The sequence below is a fragment of the Trachymyrmex cornetzi genome, unplaced genomic scaffold (genome assembly GCF_001594075.2).
Source record: "Trachymyrmex cornetzi isolate Tcor2-1 unplaced genomic scaffold, Tcor1.1 scaffold915, whole genome shotgun sequence".
Taxonomy (NCBI): Eukaryota; Metazoa; Arthropoda; class Insecta; order Hymenoptera; family Formicidae; genus Trachymyrmex; species Trachymyrmex cornetzi.
The window spans coordinates 34693-42132 of record NW_017300262.1 but is presented as its reverse complement, the minus strand read 5'-3'; positions in this window follow the sequence as shown (position 1 = coordinate 42132).

The window sequence follows — 7440 nt, the reverse complement described above, 5'->3', positions numbered from 1 at the left end:
CCCCCCCCCCCCCCAATTTCGCCCTATCTCACTTTCTTTCGTCTTCACTCACTCCCTTTCGTTGTTTCTTACTCTCGCTTGTTGAAAGTGTCCAATGGTCACTCAGGTTCGTAATCTTAACAATATTAATTTGTGGGAGGGCCAGGGTCATCGGAGGTGAATTGTCCATTTTAATTTTAATAGCTTCTCAATGGGTAACGGTCGCTTGTTGGAAGTGTACGCTGGTCGTTTATCTATCTCACTCTATTTCGTCCTCTCACCCTCTTTGGTCATCTCTCACCCTCGCCTGCTGAAAGTGTCCCTAACAGCACAAGACGTCCTCAGGATTATCCTGAATATGTTCTAGGATATCCTGGACATTTTATGGACATGCATATCTCCACAGGACGTCCTGAGGATATTCTTAGGGCATCATCTTCAGGACATCCTTTGATCCTTAGGACGTCCTTTGAACATCTTCAGGACGTTATGGGAATAGCCTCAGGACATTCTTGAGACAGCTTCAGGACATCGTGGGGATAGCCCCAGGACGTCCTTGAGATAGTCTTAGGACGTCCTTGTGGGACAGTCTCAGAACGTCCTACGGAAAAGACTTCCGTAAAAATTTTTTATATATAAATAATGTATTATATATGTATGTTACAAAATTATATACAACTTAATATTTACATTAATCGAAAGAATCAGTTTTAAATATTTCAATGGAATGTCCTTTTCTTTGATACTAACGTGATCATGTGCTAACAACAAAATATATTAAGTACACTTATATATACATTAATTAAGTTAATTTTATTACTAAAAATTAAGAGTGTAGTGTAAGAAATTTAGAGGAAATGGGCATAACAGAGAAGCTATCAGCGTCGAGGCTGAGTGGCTCAATGGCAGGACGGAAGTCTATCAACTCAGAGGAGAGACCAGGCCTCGGTTCAAGACTCGGAGTGCCCTGATATTTTTCTCGTGCTTATTTCTTGTTGCTTATTTCTTACAGTAATTTGACCACGTTTACAATTGACTCTCTATTCACAACGCTTGAACAGTGGAAAATACTTTCCAGGCATCAGTTTCTGTAAGTGGATGCGATCATTTTATTTTACTTTTAATACATCCTGAAATAGTCCTGAAATCGTCCAGAAAATCCTAAAATAGTCCTGAATATATCCTAAATTAATCCCCGATAATACCACAATGGATGTCCAGCGGATGTATGTGGGACATAATGAAGCGCTCATGTCATAGTCCATAGGACGTCCTTGGACTATAATAGGACATCCTATGGACGTCCTGTTTAGCCGGTAGGATGTCCACAGAATGTCCATAGGACGTCTCTGTATTATTAGGGGTCCAATGGTCACTCAGGGTCGTGATCTTGACAATGTTAATATGTGGGAGGGTCAGGGTCATCGGAGGTGAATTGCTCATTTTAATTTTAATAGCTTCTCAATGGGCAACGGTCGCTTGTTGAAAGTGTCCGATGGTCATTTAATTGGAGTATCTTCCTCCCCCGCTACCCGCCCCCACTACTCCTCTCTTTCGCTCTATCTCACTCTATTTCGTGCTCTCTCACCCCCTTTATCTCTCACACTCGCCTGCTGAAAGTGTCCGATGGTCACTCAGGGTCATTAACTTGACAATATATTTCACGGTCAGCGTCATCAGATCTTTAATAACTTTTTAACGTGAGATGGATGACTGTTAAATTTCGTGAAGGTTGCAGGAAATGTAGTAGGAAAAAATATGGTGTGCCGCGCAGATCTGTGTTAAGTGATAATTCTAGATTGAAAAAAGGAATGAAATTAAATCAAAGTTACTAAAATGTTTAAAACATTGCACTGATGAAAAGGCTATCCAAAGTTAAGTATTTTTCAGTGATTCTTATTGTATGAATAAGTTTGGAAAAGTCATTTTGAGAGGTAACTCTTAACTATTACGTATTTATATACTGAAGAAATTGTTTGTAACTAGTCCCCAAAAAAATGTACTTAATTTGTATCAATAATAGGCGCTAAACAATAAAAGTTTCAAACGTGGTCAATATATAAAACTAAATAAATACAACAAGACATATACCGCGAACGCTGATTGTAAGTAGCTTAAAAATTCTGTATTTAGAAATATACAATAATTAGACGTTTCGGTCTTAATTAGATCTTCTTCAGTAATATAATCATTCACATAAATAAAGTTTAAAATTAAAATAAAAATAAAATTATTACGTATATATGATAGTTAATGACGCATTTCTCTAATGTTAATATTATTATAATTAATGCTTATTAATTGACAAACGATGTCAGCAGTCATTATTTTGACTTTGATTATTGATGATGCATTCTGTTCCATAACAACGGTATTATTTAACAATCTTGATTATTGAATCGAGTCCGAGTAGTAAGTGAATTTCTCAATTTCGTACTACACAAAAGTTCCAAATTCTATTAAATAATATATTACTTTAAGCAAGAATAAGCGAAGCTAGTTAATTATCTCAATTTTAAAATATATGGTTATATAATTTTATTTAAATTCAATTCTCACCAAATAATAAGTGTAGTATTAACAATTTTTAGAGTGAATTAAAATATACATTTATATAAATTCATTTTTAATTCTTAAATTTAATTTTTAGAATATACAATTATATAAATTTGAATTTAACTCTTACTAATTATTAAGTCTAGTATTAACAATTTTTCGAGTGAATTATTATTAATGACTATTATCATTATATTTTTAATTATTACAGATTCATGTGTTAGGTTGAGATAAGAGTAATCCAGGACTCGAAATGTAATGTGATCAAAACCAATGGTGAAAACATTCTGTCTATTTCTCTACTTATCTGACAGTTTATATACATACTTTAAGAATCGATAGAAAGTTCTAGAGTTTTCGTAGAGGACGGTATATTCAGTAACGGATAATATATTTCTGATCTTTAAATATGTTATATTAATTGTGCTGAAAATTAAGTCCAATGGATTTCTATGTTCATTTTATGAGATTCAGGATATGAGAGACAAAAGAATAACTATATTCAGTTGACCAATTATAACACCTCTTTTGTGTTCAACATGATGATTCGAAAAAAAGTTCAGGTAACGTCAAGAGTTTGTCGGTTTTTTGTAGTTGTCAAATCTAATTCGTCCTAATAATAATTTACTCGAAAAATTGTTAATACTAGACTTAATAATTAGTGAGAGTTAAATTCAAATTTATATAATTGTATATTCTAAAAAATATGTAATAAAAAATAAGTAATATTTAAACTTTATTTATGTGAATAATTATATTATTGAAGAAGGTCTAATTAAGACCGAAACGTCTAATTATTATATATTTCTAAATACAGAATTATAAGCTACTTACAACCAGCGTGGTATACGTCGTGGTATATGCCTTGTTGTATTTATTTAATAGGCATTTAATAGGTAAATTACAATTTTTTCAAATTAGAAGAGAAGGTAATATTGTGGCTTCCCTTAATATCTCTAATATTATATAGCGAATCTCAATGATTACTTATGAAGGATTATTAAAAATTACACCTATTTCCTCATACCTATTTTATCACCTATTTTATCTTAAATCGCATGTATATATTTTATATCTTTACATATAATTCTTGTAAATAGTAACTTTGTTCGCTCGTCCACCTCTTCGCCTTTCGCCTCTTCCTCGTTTGCCTCTTCCCCTTTCGCCTCTTCCTCTTCCGCCTATTTCCCTCATTACATCTCTTTGGATTCTATAAAATAAAAGTCCAACATTAAATAGTATCTCCATAATAAAAACTAATAGTATAACTTAAACAACTAAGAGTCAATACGTGGTTAAAATTAAAAACATATATTTGAATCGTTACATTAATGTTTCAATTGATTGTACTTGAATAAACGTTTCGGTCTTCCATTAGACCATTTTCAGAATTATCAGGAGACGCGGTAGTGGCTCTGGCCGTGTTAAAAAAAAAGAGACACTACAAGTCCCTTATCCTGAGCCACAAAAGTTCATTTTTGGAGGTTGCATAACTACTAAAATATAAAAAATTTTGAATTGCATGTGATATATCCTGAAAGGCCGCATCGCCATGAATAATTAGAGCTAAAAAAATTTTTAATTGATCAAGCCGTTCTGGACATACGAGTTGTCGAAAAGTGATGATTTTCATGAAAAATGAAATAACGTCTTCTTCTTCTTCTTCTTCTCCTTCTCTGTCCGCAGTCATATGCATCTCTCTTGTCCCTTACCCTTCACTCACACCTCCACCAACTTCGACCCATTCCACCCTCTCACCTCATCCCTTCTCCTTCCCCCCCCCCCCCCCTTATCACTCTATCTCGCTTTCTTTCGTCCTCTCTCACCCCCTTTGGTAATATCTCACCCTCGCCTGCTGAAAGTGTCCGATGGTCGCCCAGGGTTGTGACCTTGACATTGTGAGTGAAGGTCATACGAATTTTTTGGGATAACTTCGTAACGCGTGATGGGTGACTGCTATAATCTTCCGAAGGTTGTTCGGTGTAATGACCTTCATAATGTGTGGGAGGGTCAAGGACATAGGAGGTCAACTGTCCATTTTAATTTTAATACCTTCCCAATGGGCAACAGTCGCCTGCAGAAAGTGTCCGATGGTCACTCAGGATCGTGACCTTGACATCGTGAGTCAGGGTCGTATTAATTTTTTTGATAACTTTGTAACGCGTGATGGGTGACTGCTACAATCTTCCGAAGGTTGTTCGGTGTGATGACCTTCATAAAGGGAGGGTTATGGTCATCGGAGGTAAATTGTCCATTTTAATTTTAATATCTTCTTAATGGGCAACGGTCGCCTGCTTAAAGTGTCCGATGGTCACTCAGGATCGTGACCTTGACAATATATATCAAGGTTAGCATTGTCGGAGTTGAATTCCCTACTGCTGCAACGTTCCGATGGTTATTCAGTGTGATTTCCTTCATAATGTATGGGAGGATCAAGATCATCGGAGGCAAATTTTAATTTTAATATCTTCTTAAAAGGGGGGTTTCACCTTTGTCATAAAATTAGCTCGTTTTCATGAATTTTTTTTAAAGAAAATTTATTATATACAAAATATGGCGTTTTGCATGAAATTATGTAATGTCTAAACAGTAAAAAAAAATTTTTTAATTAAACGAATATGCATTTTAATGTCTCCAAATGACGAATTAGGGTCATCTGCAAAACTCGTCTCCATGACGGAAGTAATATTGACTTTGTAAATCATTTGACATAAAAATTATTTTTATTTTTATTAATTATACGAGTGTCGCTATGGCAGGAACTAAAATAATGTCAATTGTCTGAAATTTGTCAAAATGGTGGCAATGAAAAAAAAAATTAATTTTTTGCCCTAAAAATTTGTTACTTTTTTGTGAATAAATCGAATACTTGTTATAAAATTACGATTCTAGTTCCTGCCATGCGCAAAAGCATTAGGACCAAGAGGAAAAAAGAATTAAGTCAATATCTTAATCCATTTTTGGCAGGGTTGGGTAGTAACTAGTTAAAACGTTAAAAGTTAAAAAGAATAGGTAAAAAGTTAATAACTTTTAACTTAACTTAGTTAATTTTAAATGCATTGATTTTTAACTTAATTTAGTTGTTTTTAAACTTTAACTTATTAACTTTTTTAAATAAAAAATTTTTTTACCTCTCTTAATATTTTTTTTCTTTTAAAATCAAATATTAGAAAATTAATTTAGAAAAAGTTCAATAATTTTATGATGAGAGATCTATAATAAGAGCTACACCATACGGCATTTTATTGATTATTGTGAGTGAAGGTCATACGAATTTTTTGGGATAACTTCGTAACGCGTGATGGGTGACTGCTATAATCTTCCGAAGGTTGTTCGGTGTAATGACCTTCATAATGTGTGGGAGGGTCAAGGACATAGGAGGTCAACTGTCCATTTTAATTTTAATACCTTCCCAATGGGCAACAGTCGCCTGCAGAAAGTGTCCGATGGTCACTCAGGATCGTGACCTTGACATCGTGAGTCAGGGTCGTATTAATTTTTTTGATAACTTTGTAACGCGTGATGGGTGACTGCTACAATCTTCCGAAGGTTGTTCGGTGTGATGACCTTCATAAAGGGAGGGTTATGGTCATCGGAGGTAAATTGTCCATTTTAATTTTAATATCTTCTTAATGGGCAACGGTCGCCTGCTTAAAGTGTCCGATGGTCACTCAGGATCGTGACCTTGACAATATATATCAAGGTTAGCATTGTCGGAGTTGAATTCCCTACTGCTGCAACGTTCCGATGGTTATTCAGTGTGATTTCCTTCATAATGTATGGGAGGATCAAGATCATCGGAGGCAAATTTTAATTTTAATATCTTCTTAAAAGGGGGGTTTCACCTTTGTCATAAAATTAGCTCGTTTTCATGAATTTTTTTTAAAGAAAATTTATTATATACAAAATATGGCGTTTTGCATGAAATTATGTAATGTCTAAACAGTAAAAAAAAATTTTTTAATTAAACGAATATGCATTTTAATGTCTCCAAATGACGAATTAGGGTCATCTGCAAAACTCGTCTCCATGACGGAAGTAATATTGACTTTGTAAATCATTTGACATAAAAATTATTTTTATTTTTATTAATTATACGAGTGTCGCTATGGCAGGAACTAAAATAATGTCAATTGTCTGAAATTTGTCAAAATGGTGGCAATGAAAAAAAAAATTAATTTTTTGCCCTAAAAATTTGTTACTTTTTTGTGAATAAATCGAATACTTGTTATAAAATTACGATTCTAGTTCCTGCCATGCGCAAAAGCATTAGGACCAAGAGGAAAAAAGAATTAAGTCAATATCTTAATCCATTTTTGGCAGGGTTGGGTAGTAACTAGTTAAAACGTTAAAAGTTAAAAAGAATAGGTAAAATAACTTTTAACTTAACTTAGTTAATTTTAAATGCATTGATTTTTAACTTAATTTAGTTGCTTTTAAACTTTAACTTATTAACTTTTTTAAATTAAAAATTTTTTTATCTCTCTTAATGCTAATATTTTTTTTCTTTTATAATCAAACATTAGAGAATTAATTTAGAAAAAGTTCAATGATTTTATGATGAGAGATCTATAATAAAAGCTACACATTACGGCATTTTATTGATTCGCTAGGTTTTATCAATTCCCGCTTATATTTAAATCACACTAATTTTAGGTATCATAAACGTTATATTTCAGAAATATAATTCTGAAATGATCCTTAGATGAAGAATTGTTATAGAACAGTATGCATATCCACCCATTTTCTAAATTTTTACGTATATTTTTTGTAACAAATATCTAGTCGATATAGTCGAAACATGCATGAGCAGTCGTTTCAGAAGTTAAAGAAAGTTAGATACAGGTTAAAGAAAGAGAAATAAAGCAAATATATACTCTTCCCTCTGGCAAGGTTTTTTCTAAA